Here is a 14,624-nt window from a genome sequence, read left to right as displayed (position 1 = left end):
CATACATGTGCCCAAGTTCATTGTGTTCAGTAAAGGTACTGGGGGACATTTTTTTGTTGAGATCTTACAGTCTATAAGAATGTGCTTTGACTACCAAGGGCGCGTTCCAAGCTGCATCTCTGGACACCAGGGTGGGCATCCCTCACTTTACTAGCAAATCAAGCTGCCCGGGAAACAGCAACAATTACTGTGACAAACTGAACAAGTGGGAGACGGAGTGATTTCCCCAAACGTATCACTGTTACAATCCTTTTTCTCAGGCAAAACTCCACAACACATCTTCCTGTTTCTTTGCCGAAAGCCCTAATGTGTTCTGACAGCTTTTCCGCGTCTGATGAAGTGAGTCCTGGTGTTCCCAGTCACCTCGGCTGCACACATCCCCACCAGCACATGGCTCGGCTATACTGTTCTCTGAGCTTCTTCTGGGTCACGAAGGCAGACTGGGCTTGAGTCCTGACTGCCCAGCAGCCTTGCGGCCACAGGCAAGTTGCTTTACTCTCTACATCAGTGTTGTTTTTTCCAGTGGCTTAGTTTAAGATGTTTAACTTAACCTCTCCAGAATCTGTTTATTTTTATTTTTAAATTTATTTTAATTGGAAGATAATCACTTTACAATATTGTGATGGTTTTTGCCGTATATCAGTGTAAATCGACCACAGGCAAACATGTGTCCCCTCCATCCTGAAACCCTCTCCTGCCTCCCTCCCCGCCCCATCCCTCCAAGTTGTCACAGAGCACTGAGTTTGAGGTCAACAGTGTTTTTAAGGCTCCAGCCAGCAGGCTCGTTCTCTGGCAGGTTGTTGAGAACTCATTAACATACATGAAGAGCTAGGCAGAATTTCCTAGCCGAGAACAGCTAACCCAGGGAAGCCCGGCAGCCTGCAGCCCATTTTTGGCCTGGAATTGAGACAAGGAGGAGGAGTTTGCTGTCTGAGGGTAAAACAGGAAAGTGCTTCTGCCAGAAGGGTGGAAGCAGAGACCCTGAGGGGGCAGAGAGGTGGTGGGAGGAGGGGGGTTGCTGTTGAGGGCTGTGTAGACAAGCATGAAGAAGACTGAAAACCCGAAAACCCTTGCTGGGAGAGGCAGGAGCCCTTTCCTCTCTCCCTAAGGAAACTTCCATAGATTGGCTTTGTGCACAGCTACCTCTAGGCACGTGGTTTATTTGGGGGTGCCTACGAGGAAGATGGAGAATTCAATGGACAGAAGAGCCTGGTGGACTACAGTCCATGGGGTTGCAAAGAGTCAACCATGACTGAGCAACTAACACACACACAAGAGGAAGATGAGCTGAGTGTCAGCAGTCAGCTCCTGCGGGGGTAGGGAGTTGACGCAGGTCTCAGACTGGGACGGGGGTGCCTGGAGTTTCAGAGATGGGCCAGTTCCTACAGGCCCTCTAGCTGCTCTGAGTCACGGCTAGTTTAATCTTGACTAGCACCGCGTTGTGTTTGGTAGCTGACATTTTGGTTCCAGGTGATAGGAAACCTAACTCACACTGGCCTTAGAAAAGCCCATCACTCTCGCCTGAGGGTGTCGTGCTCTGATTAGCTGATATGAGTTTCCGCTGCAGCAGAGCAGAGCTTGGGATCCCAGTCAAACCAAGAGTAAGGGAGAGGTGAAGCCCTAACAACAGGGCTGTTCCTGGAAGAAGGTGGAGGGGAAGCAGTAGAAGTGGACAGCCACTGCCCACCACAGTGGCCAAAGGGGAGAGCCAGGTCTCCTCCTCTCCATGGACCCAGAGGTCTTCCAGCTACCGAGAACCCAGGGGGATACTTTTCTTCAGCAGGTCAACTAATTCCCCAAAGGGAGATGCTAAGAAATTGTCAGCAGCAGTTTGTACTAAGCACATTTCTCTGAGGCATTTAAGCATTTTTCCAACATGCTTTATTAAGTGAGAATGCCACACTGCCCCTTCAGCAAGGGTTGACCGCTGATAGCTGGGCCGTCTGTTGTCAACCAGTGTGTTCTTGGGAGCTGGCTTCCTGGGTGACACCCACTGTGCCAGGCTCTGGGGCAGAAGGCACAGAGAAGTAAAAGATGACACAGCTGCTGCTTTGAGGAGCTCTGTGACCCTCTCGGCGCTAGTAGTAAAGAACCCATCTGTCAGTGCAGGAGACATAAGAGATGCGGGTTTGATCTCTGCATCTGGAAGATCCCCTGGAGTAGGAAGTGGCAACCCACTCCAGTATTCTTGCCTGGAGAATCCCATAGACAGAGGAGCTTGGCAGGCTACAGTCCGTGGAGTCGCAAAGTCAGACATGACTGAAGTGACTGAGCGCTCACACATACATGACCCTCTCAGGAGTCAGACGCACACAGATACAAGATGCTGGGCATTCGTTCAGAGGCTGTGGAGAAGGAAGGCTGCGGGAGACCGCAGGAGGGAGCCCACCAGGCTGCTGGGGAGATGCGGTGCGGAAAGATGACGGAAGAGGAGCTGTTTGAGTCGGCAGCATTTACCAGACGAAGTAGGGCACGCAGGAGGGCAACGGCCTATGGACCTGGAGGGCCGGGTCTGGTCACTGAGCACTGGGAGTGGACAGCAGCCAAGGGGAGAGGGGGTGAGGCCCACATCATAAAGGACTCTGATGCCCGGCTGAAGAATTCAGGTTGTGTCTTAAAGCCATTCAGGGGTGTCTCAGTACTGGTTCCCAGCTGTGAGCCACAGAACTGACTCTGGCTGAGACAGATTCAAAAGGAAACGTGGCAGGGGAAGCCAGGGAGCTCACAGAATTGCCAGAAAGGCTGAGAAAGCTGGCTTAAAAAAAAGGGGGGACAAGACTCCAAGCCAGAGGAAGAGCTCAAGTCACCCCAAAAAACAGACCTGGAAGGACTCTGTGACCATGGCTACTGAAATGGTGGCCTGTACCACTAGCCTCATTGATTGATGGATCCTGTGGTTGGCATGACTGCCCTGCTGCCAATGAAAACTGGATGTAGCTGCCACAGCTGGGGCCACAGAACACGGTATCTGTTCTCTCTTTATCCTGATGCCAAGAGGTCTAGAGTCAAGGGCTGGATTAGGCATACAATTGCCCAGGTGTGGGTTCCCTGCCCATCAATTCTCGGCTTCCACCAGGGCCCAAAGGTGGGGATCTCCTAGACAGCATGATGCTGGGCAGCCCAAACACACCAAAAAATGCACAGGGAAGAAACAAGTTCCGATAGATACTTCAGAAAGATTATTTCGGCAGCAGTGTAGAGAGTGGTTTTCAGGAGGGGATAATGGAGATAGAATTACACAAGAATCTAGTGAAATAGTCTAGGCAAGAGATGTTGAAATTCCAAACTAGGACAAAAGCGCCATTGAGAAAAGGGCAGATCAGCAGTGTTTCAGAAGTAGAAACAGAGAAGGTGGTGGAAGAGTAATTGGCTGTCCCCAGGTTTCCAAACTGAGTAAGTAGGTTGTTGATCATAACTTTAATTAAGGTGGGGAACCCAGCTGGAGAAACAGAGGCAGGGAGCGGATGCGTTGGGTTTACCACAGGTGGTCTATGAGTTGTTGGAGATGTTCACGAGATGTGGGACAACTGGATGGGGTTTGGTTTGTTTGCTTTTTGCTACTCAGCCTCTAGGTATTCTGGAAACAGGTCCTCTCTTTTCCTTTTGAGAAACTAACCTCTTTCCCACACACAGTCCCTTGGGTTTCAGTAGGCTTGGGTCCCCCTCTTCTCGATTTCAGAAATGTGCATGTCTTCCAGGCCTAATCAACCCAAGTCACTGTGATTAATTCAGAAATGGACACATGACCCAACCTGAGCCAATGCGAGTCAGGCCCTCAGGCTTTCACTGGAATATGTGGGAAGGTAAAATTTTCTTCTACTAGGGCTGTTATGCTACTGAAAGCTCAGCCTGAAGCAGCTGGTCATCCTGTCACTACTTTGGGTCAGCTTACATGAGAGTGAAGCCATAGAAGAAACCAATTACAAGAGATGCAACAGGCCCTTCTGTCACTGATTGAGCACTTGTATCCAGCCAAGCTTGAAGCTGTACATGTAGTTTTCAGTTAGATGAACCAATATACTTCCTATTTTCTTAAGCCAGTTGTACTTGGCTTAAGACATTTGAAGATGAAAATTTCCTGATTAGACCACTGGGATTTGACATCTAGCACTTAGCAAAGAAAGGACTGGGAAAGATGTTGGAAAGTTATAGCAGCAACTGTGAATGTGACCTTAGAGAGTGAAGGGAGAGAGGACCATGGACAGAATAATTTTGTTACTGTTTTCAGCCACTAAGTTGTGTCTGACTCTTTGCAACCCCATGGACTGCAGCATACCAGCCTCCCCTGTCCTTCACTATCCCCTGGAGTTTGGGCAAATTCATGTCCGTTGAGTCTGTGATGCTATCTAACCATCTCATCCCCTCTGCTCCCTTCTCCTGCCCACAATCTTTCCCAGCATCGGGGTCTTTTCCAATGAAATGAGTCAACTCTTTTCATCAGTTGGTCAACGTATTAGAACTTCAACTTCAGCATCAGTCCTTCCAATGAATGTTTAGGGTTGACTTCCTTTAGGATTGACTGGTTTGAACTCCTTGCTGTCCAAGGGACTCTCAAGAGTCTTCCCCAGCATCACAGTTCGAAAGCAACAATTCTTTGGTGCTTAGCCTTCTTTATGGTCCAGCTAGAATCGTGGGATGAGCCAATGTGAGGAATGTTGTCATTCAGTTGTCAAGTCGTGTCTGACCTTTGCGACCCCATGGACTGCAGCACACCAGGCTTGCCTGTCCTTCACCAAACTCCTGGAGTTTGCCCAAGTTCATGTCCATTGAAATATGTGGGTACTGGCATAGAAATACATTTAGAAACGCTTCTAAATCCCTTCACAGTTATACACAAACAAACAAATAAGTAATACTGGGATCTTTCTTATAAAGTGCTAATGCTTGTAGCAGATTGAGAAATGTTTTATATAACATAGTTAAAAACACCAGACTAGTTTTATTCTGTATTTCTACAGTGAACCACTGAGACACTATTGGATGTTTTGGAAGCATTTTTCAAAACCAGAGGAAATAGATGTCTCTCTGAAGACAGTTTCCAGGAAGGCACTATTCAAATGCCATTGGGTGCATGGCATTAGTGCCACCTCCCTGCTCACTTCAGACAGTACAGTAATCAACAGGTAGCCCTGGATATTTTTTCACTGTGAATCGTGGTCTTTGATACATTTAACTAATTTGACCCATTCCCCAGTGGTGCTGAATTCCTAATGAATATTTAACTGACTGTAACACTTTAAAGACAAGAATCTGTCAAGCCTTGGAGCCTGATCACCAGCTATGAGCCTTCTTTAATGTTATTTAGACTGTTACTTGATTTTGGTGAACTTTGAAATTTGTTGCCCAAGCCTGATTTATTTTATATCACACTTTAACAGGATTATTGTTGTCCTCTATTATTGTTGAAGTAGACTCTTAGGAGGTCGGTTTTGGGGAAATTACAAAAGCATCTTGAGTCCCATTCCAGCAATGGGAGGGGGTGAAGCTGGAATGCTTAGGCTGAGGACAGGGGCTCAGCTTCCAGACGTAGCCACCTCTCACCTGTGTGAAGAGCCTGGTTGAGTCCCTTACCTCCTCTGAGACTCAGTCTGCCTACCCAGTAAGATAAAATTCTATGTAGGGCTGTATAAGGGTCTTTTAAGGGTGAGATGAGATCAGGTACAACAGGAGGTTAGAACAGTATATGGCACTTGGCAAAGGGTCAATAATTGATAGATGTCAGTAAAGAAGCTCAAATTTTGCCTTTTCCTATTTTTCATTGTATACTAACAAAATAGAAAGTACTGATTTTTTAAAAATCAAACAACATAGAAGTATATAAAGTAAAAATAAAAGTTTCCCTCCTATCTATTTGCCTTGATTGCAAGTGACCCTGGGCAAGATTCCTGACATATATTTACTTATACAAATCTGTGTACATGCATTATACAGACACCATGCAATTGGTCACATGTATGTGATACAGACATCTTTACAAAAGCAGCACCTATAGATAGGTACAGATAGTATCTTCTTTTTAAAGTTGTTCAAATAGTTTGAAGTGAGGAGGTAACTGCCTTTTTTTGGTAACAGTTTTATAAACTGCAATAGATGTATACATGTCATACAATTCACTCATTTTAATGTATACAATTCAGTGGTTTTTAGTATATTCATGGACTTCTATAGTCATTACCACGATCAATTATAGGATATTTTCATCATGTCAAAAAGAAACCTCATAGTTTATCACCTCCTCAATTCTCTACACCCTCGTCCTTCCTGGGTCTGATGCAGCTACTAATCTGCTTTCTATCACTATTTGCCTATTTGGATACTTCATACAAATCAAATCATATATTATGTGGTATTCTATAACTGGCTTACTTCACTTAACATAAATATTTTCAAGGTCCTTCCATGTTGTAGCATGTACCAGGATTTTGCTCCTTCTTAAGACCAAATAATATTCCATTGTATGGATATACCACAGTTTGTTTATCCATTTATCAGTTGATAGACATTTGGATTGTTTCCAACCTTTGGCTATTAAGAATAAATGCTATGAATAATCATAGGCAATTTTTTGTCAACATGTTTTCATTTCTCTTGGGAGAGGAATCGCTGAGTAACGCTATGCTTTACTTTTTAAGGAACTATCAGGCTATGTTTCCAAAGTAGCTGCACCACTTTACTTCCCACCAACAGGGTACGGGGGTTCTGTCTTCTTTATATCCTCACCACGTGTTGATGTTTTGATAATAGCCATCCTGATGTATGTAAATAACATTTCATTGCAGTTTTGGTTTTCCATTTCCCATGATGGCTAATGATGCTGAGCTTCTTTTCATATGCTTGTGTCAGCCATTTGTTTATCTTCTTTGAAGAAACGTCTATGCAGATCCTTTCTCCGTTTTAAAATTGGGTTGTTTGGTTTTTTATTGTTGAATTATGAGAATTCTAGATACAAGTCTTTTAACATATGTATCATTAAATTTTTTTCCTCCTATTTCTGTAGGTTATCTTTTCACTTTCTTGATGCCATCCTTTGAAGGACAAAAGTTTCAAGTTTTGATAAAGTGTAATTTCTTCTTTTTTTTTTTCACTGCTTGTGCTTTTGGTGTCATATCTAAGAAACCATTGCCTTATCCAAGGGCCATGAGAAATTTACCCTTGTGTTTTCTCCTGAGGGTTTTATAGTTTTGGCTCTTACATATGAGTCTTTCATCCATTTTGAGTTATTTTTTTATACAGTTGTGATGTCAGAATCAAACTTCATTTTGCATGTGTTGTCCAAGTGTCCCAGCATCGTTTCTTGAGGTGATTGATTTTTGGATTTGCCTCCATATACTGAATTCTCTCTTTAGTTCAGAGAATCTTTTAGCTGATTCTTGTTTGTTGTGTTGTTAACAACCCTCTGCTCTGTTGGGATCTGGTTTCTCTGTCAATCCTAACCCAGAAGTGTTATTTTTTTTAAAAAAATGTTATTTATGTTATTTTTATTTAATGTTATTACATACAAATTTAAATACAAAAATAAAAAGTAAAAAGCATGCCTAGTGAGGCAGTCTTCCTCTCACTGCTCTCCCCTGGCAACCCCAAGTCTATTTTTTTAGTATTTCTTGCAGATTCAGTGTATCTACATATGTTCTTTCTCCTTTTTTCACAAATTATAACAGTATATACACTCTTGAGCCATGTTTTTCATGCGATTTTTGCCTTAAATAATATACCTTGGAGATTGTTCCATAACAGTGCTCCAAAGATCTCTCTTGGTCTTTTTTGCAGGATGAACAGGCTTCTGTTGCTTGAATGAACTGTGGTTTATTTAACCGATCCCTTGTTAGTGAATATGGGGCAGCTGCAATCTTTTCTTATTACAAGTCATGTTGAAAGAATTTTTTTGTACATGTAAAACTTTGTATATGTATTATTGAAAATGATACATGTACACCAATGTTCGTTGCAGCACTATTTACAATAGCCAGGACATGGAAGCAACCTAGATGTCCCTCAACAGATGAATGGGTAAAGAAATTGTGGTTCATACTAATATATACAATGGAATATTACTCAGCCATAAAAATGAACACAGTTGAGTCAGTTCTAGTGAGGTGGATGAACCGAGAACCTGTTATACAGAGTGAAGTAAGTCAGAAAGAGAAAAACAAATACCTTATATTAGCACATATATATGGAATCTAGAAAAATGGTACTGATGAACCTATTTTCAGGGCAGGAATAGACACTCAGACATAGAGAACAGACTTATGGCCACAGCAAGGACAGGAGAGGGTGGGACGAATTGAGAGAGTAGCATTGAAATATGTATGTTACCTTATGTAACTAACAGGAAGTTGCTGTATAATGCAGGAAGCTCAACCTGGTGCTCTGTGACAGTCTAGAGGTGTGGGATGGGGTGGGAGGTGGGAGAATTTCAAGAGGGAGGGGACGTATGTATACCTATGGCTGATTCATGTTGATGTATGGCAGAAACCAGCACACTGTTGTTAAGCAATTATCCTCCAATTAAAAATAAATAGATTTCTGAAAATAAAAAAATTTGTATGTGCACATGTATATCTTTAGGATAAGATGAATCTATTGAATCAGAAGATGCTTTAAAATTTTCACAAATATTGCCAGATACCTTTTGCAGACATTTTATCGATTTACACTGCTGTGGGGCTTCCATAGTTGTCCACTGTTTAAGACTTCAGGCTTCTAATGCAGTGGGCATTGTTTTGATTCCGGTCAGGAAATAAGGATCTTGCATGCCACACAGCATGGCCAAAAAAAAAAAAAAATTTGAAGATGTATGCCTATTTCCTTCATACATGAAAATACATGCTTATTTCCTACATCCTTTTCAACTGGAAGGCTATATCATTTTTGATGTAATGTCTCAGTTTTGATTTGCATTGATCTTATTGGGAGTGAGGTTAAGCATCTTTTCCTATGTTAAGGACCATCTACAATTCCTTTTTTGTGAATTGTCTCCTCGTGTCCTTTGCCTTTTTTTCTGTTGGGTTGTTAATCTTTTTCTTATTGATTTGTGGAAACTCTGTATAGATTAACGATATCAATTGAAAATGCTTTTCCCTATCTGTACTTTAACTTTAGATGTTAGTTGCATTTTTTAAAATACAAAAAATTTTTATTCTTATTGAGTTAATTATCCATTTGTTTGTCTATGTCTTTGGGTTTTGAGTCATACTTAGAAAGGGCTTCTTCACGCCAAGTTTATAACAAATTTCAAGTTTGTGATTTTATTTACTATATGTAAATATTTGCTCCATCAGGCATTTATTCTGGGATGAAGTTGAGAGGAATCTAGCTTTCTAAAACATTTTTAGAAGAAGTGCTCTTTTTTTTTTTTTAACTAATTTGAAAAGCCCTTTATTATACCTACATTCCTCTATCAATTTCAACTTTCTCTTCTATTTTTGACTACTGTTGCTTGTGCATATTTCAATGTAAACTTTATAATCAGTTTTCCTTATTTCCAAAAAACCCTACTGGCAAACATTACATTTCTAGATTAACTTAAGGAAAGTTGATTTTTTCTTTTTTGGCTGCAATATGCTGCTTGCAAGACCTTAGTTCCTTGACCAGGGATCAAACTTGGGGCTTTGGTAATGAAACTGCCGAGTCTTAACCACTGGACCACCAGGGAATCCCTGAAAGTTACTTGGAGTCTACTTGGATATCTAGGAGGAGGAAGGAGATATAAAGACAATGGCTTTTGAACACAGCATGGGCATTCCAGGAGGTGGAAGGCAGCAAAAAGAGAGATGCGGTTTGCGTTGAGGAACTGTGAGAAGTATGGGGGTTTCCAATCTGGGGTATCCTATACCAGATTGCTCTGTGAGTATGATAAATTCTAGGTCAGTGATAGGACTTAAAAGGTATGAAATAAAAGGCATGAATAAGTATAATGAATTCAGGGGATTATTTGTAGCCCAACAGTTATAGTAGTTCAGATATGTGCCTCTAAGTTTAAAAGTTAAAAAAGAAACACTTTATAAAAAATCATAGGCCTGGTTCTTAAGCTAGGTTCCCCTGTTCAAAAACACTCATATTAGTAACATTGGTTCAACTTGCTACTGGCTTGCTTTCCTGGAGAGGGTCAAGTGTGTGTTCCTCTTTGAGTGGCTATACAGAGAGATCCAGAGCTGAGACCCAGAAGAATGGTAAGTGACAACACCCTCTTCATGCAAGAGTAACAGGTTGGGGGAAGCTTAGCCTGGACTGCATTCCTGATGCCCTCAATATATGATATTTAAGACCAAAGACCTCTGACTCCAGGAATTCACTGATATTATGGTCTCTTGCCTGCAGTTTCTGGACTCCATTCCTAAGCTTTGATTTAATTCAGCAGTAATGGAACCCAGGGATATGCATTTTACCATGTGCTTAGGCAATTCCCATCCAATTAGACACTCTACACTCTGAGAAGAGGGGCCTTAGGATTCTATAGCAGAATCCACAGATGTCTGCAGGTTGAACAGGCTGAGATCTGACACGTCTTCTATAAGGTCTGCCTGCCCTCTCGATCCCCCTTCTCTGCCCTCCTCCCTGCCCCCCTCCCCCCACCCCCCCATCTAGAATCAGCTACCTACTCAGCCAAGTGCGGATACTTGCACTGACTTTTACCCAAAGTTTAAAAGATCTAATCATGTGAAAGTAAAGTCACTCAGTCATGTCTGACTCTTTGTGACACCATGGACTAGTCCATGGAATTCTCCAGGCCAGAGTACTGGAGTTGGTAGCCTTTCCCTTCTCCAGGGGATCTTCCCAACCCAGGGATCGAACCCAGATCTCCCGCATTGCAGGTGGATTCTTTAGCAGCTGAGCCACAAAGGAAGCCCAAAGAAAGGCAATGCCAAAAAATGCTCAAACTACCACACAATTGCATTCATCTCACACTCTAGCGAAGTAATGCTCAAAATTCTCCAAGCAAGGTTTCAACAGTACGTGAACCATGAACTTTCAGATGTTCAAGATGGATTTAGAAAAGGCGGAGGAAACAAGATCAAATTGCCAACATCTGCTGGATCATTGAAAAAGCGAGACAGTTCCAGAAAAACATCTATTTCTGCTTTATTGACTATGCCAAAGCCTTTGACTCTGTAGATCACAATAAACTGTGGAAAATTCTGAAAGAGATGGGAATACCAGACCACCTTACCTGCCTCCTGAGAAATCTGTATGCAGGTCAGGAAGCAACAGTTAGAACTGGACATGGAACAAGAGACTGGTTCCAAATCAGGAAAGGAGTACATCAAGGCTGCATATTGTCACCCTGCTTATTTAATTTACATGCAGAGTACGTCATGAGAAATGTTGGACTGGATGAAGCGCAAGCTAGAATCATGTAAGTGTGGGTTTTTATTAAATGGATATGTGTGGTGTGTGCTAAGTTGCTTCAGTCGTGTCCCATTCTTTGTGTGCCTGTGGGCCATAGCCCCCCAGGCTCCTCTGTCCACAGGATTCCCCAGACAAGGATCTGGAGTGGGTTGACATTTCTTACTCCAGGGGATCCTCCCACCCAGGGATCAAAGCAGGCAGGTTTGTTATCACTAGTGCTACCTGGGAAGCCCTAAGCCTATACAGGCAAATAATTTTTATATATCTAACCCAAGGAATGGAGTCCAGAAACTGCTGACAGGAGGCCACAATATCAGTACATCCCTGGAATCAGAGTCTTTGGTCTTAAATAGTATATATTCAAGGCATCAATAATGCAGGCTGGACTGAGCTTCCCCCCAACTTGTTACTCCTGCATTAAGAGGAGCTGACACCATTCTTCTGGATCTCAGCTCTTGACCTCTTCTGAACAACTGCTCAAACAGGAACACGCACTTTCAAAAAGATCCACAGCTATGCAGGCAAAGGCTGTCCAATACCTCACTTAGAGAAGGAACATTTCCTATCAGGAAATGACACCCTCCGCAGCGTCACTGAGCTCTTTGCCCTGCTATTTCTTTTTACCAGCTTAGTGCCACTCAGCCTGGCCTGCTCTGACTCTGGCCTCTCACAGGGTGACCTCTGGCCCCCACGGAGGAGAATATGGGTTTCCGCTCCAGACTCAGAACTTTAGTTCAAATCCAAGACTGACGCCCTCGATCACACGACCATTCAAGTAACCACAAATAGACACTTTCCCATGAACCAGGACAGGGAAGCCTGGCATGTTGCAGTCCATGGGGTCACAAAAAGTTGGACATGACTGACTGACTGTACAATACCAACATGAACTGCTTAAGAGATTTGGGGAGATTTCTTCATGCCTTATTGCCAGTGACCTGGGCTAGCATTTTTTCATCTTTTGCCTGGATCTGGCCAACTATGTGTTTCTTCTGGAAACCTTGCACCCATAGGGTGTATACACATTGTCGTTTGAATTATTCTCCTCCATGGTCCCACAAAGCCCACAAGCTGGGGATGAATGTTTGGTGTGGGAAGATTTGAGCATCAAATCCCAGAATATTACGTTGCTTCCGAGGGTGTTCGGGATACTTTGGAGTCTTTCGGAGTCCTCATCTTTCACTGCTCAAACAGCCCAGCAGCTTGCCTTGGAAACTGATCTGTGACACAGCTCTCTTGACAAGTTTTGCTTGTCAAGGTTTTAAAGGGTGAACTCATCAAGACAGTAAGTACAGCCAGGCAGAAGCAGCCTTGAGTGGCCCCTAAAAAATCTCCATTCTTTTACAAATTTTAAGGCTAGATGAAAAAAGATTAGCAATTACAAATTTCATTACAAAACTAATAAGATAGTTCTATGCTTCTAACTTTAGTCTGAAAAGACACTTTCTTTACACATTCCAATAGGAAAGAAATTGATTCGATGTCTTACAAAACTTAAATGTGATTTAATTAAGAGGCACTTTAAAAGCACTAAAAGGCAGTCCAAATGTCTAGTTTATTGAAGCATGGAGTACTTTTGCCTTCAATTGGGAACAAGCCATGTTTCCTGTGTCACTGCAGGGAGATATCTTTTGAAGATGGGAGTCAGAGGGAGGCAGAGGAGAAGGATAAGGGCACGGTTCCTTAGACCAAAAAATGATTCCATTTCCAAAGGAAAAGTTCTTCTTAATCAATGACAGAGCTAGGTTATACAGACAGACCACCTCTATGCCAAATTCTTGATTTCATTTAAAATATTTATTTGAAAAGTACCCCGCTCCCCAACACACACACACACACACACACACACACACACACACACACGCACGCATGCACGCACATACTCGTATGCAAAGTAAAAATCAATTCCATCTCTGAAAACATGCACATAAAGGAACGATAGTCCTGCAGGCTTCCCCTCTCCACCCACCCCACCCACCTCTCCAAGCCTCCTACCCAGAAGTAACCCTGGGATTCTTCATGGTAATGCTGATTCATATATCATGTAACTCTGATCTAACTTGGAGCACAGCATTCTGGGCACACGTATCTCCCAGAAGCTGTCTGCACTTATTTTTTCTTTTTTCTTAGACTCTTGTGTAATTTCCCCCTTACCAGCCTTTCTGCTCTGGCCATGAGAAAGGGAAAGCAGGCTGGGTATAGGGAGGGTGGAGGCTGCTCTGAGACACAAATACAAACCAGGGTGGGGGTGTGTCAGCGGAGGGCAAGGTGACTGCAGAGTGGACCCCTTGTACCAGTTAACACTGAGGAGCTGAAGCTACCACATCAAATGCAGATAGGAAAGCCTGCAATTTTATTTCTTAGCCTAAGAAGTTTTGGCAGTGAAAGTGGGAATCACTATTCAAGCAGGAAGAAATTTCCCGATTCAAGATAGAATGCTTAGACAGTCAGCAAATGTTTTAGTCACACGGAAGGAAGTTCAACATAAAGTGTAAAGTTTAAAAAAGAGATACGTAATGGATATGTATGGCATGATCCCAAATTGGTGAAATCTATTTCTATGTATGTCTAGCTTTTAATGAACATCCAGATACAACGGGAAGAAATCCAGATTGAAATAAACCAAAATTATCAAGTTTACTTTACCTGTATTGTTTCATGTTACTGTAATGAAAATGTACTTCTCTTGTAGTGAAATGTTTGTATGAAAACAATCACTTAAAAGGATCTTTGAGAAAAAAGGAACTAAATCCAGAGTTACAAAAGATGTGTGACAACTGGCATCAGACACCAGGAAGAAGACTTGTTTTTAGTCTCAGGTTCACAGCAAAGATGATTAAATATTTCCAGAATCCTAAGCAATTCGTCATCTCTGAATAAAATCTGATAAGTGAAGCTTGGGCTGAAAATGAAAATTTTATCCCCTATTTCATCACATGCGAGAAAGAACTTGTCCAAGTGGTTTCATGGAACCCCAGACTCCTTTGAAGCTCTGGGGTGCAGGTGGGGGTTGAGTTTCCCTGGAGCTATGGGAAGGATGGCTCTCCAGGTGCAGTGAGGCTGTAGGGGCAGGGTGGCCGCCTCCCTGTGGGATGTGTGCCCAGAGCCAGCTGCTGCCTATTGCAGGTCCTGAAAGCCCTTCTCTTTCAACACAGTGCCCAGAGTCTTCTGTATCCAGCTTTCTTCAGTGATGCTTTCTTACCATGACCTCACGTTTGACATCGTTAGATCAATGTCTACATTTCTCCTCTCTCCTTTACTCTACAGCTAAGGAT

This window comes from Muntiacus reevesi, chromosome 2 (assembly GCF_963930625.1).
Source record: "Muntiacus reevesi chromosome 2, mMunRee1.1, whole genome shotgun sequence".
In the NCBI taxonomy this organism is placed as follows: Eukaryota; Metazoa; Chordata; class Mammalia; order Artiodactyla; family Cervidae; genus Muntiacus; species Muntiacus reevesi.
The sequence above is the reverse complement of the archived record's forward strand: the minus strand, read 5'-3'. Positions refer to the sequence as shown.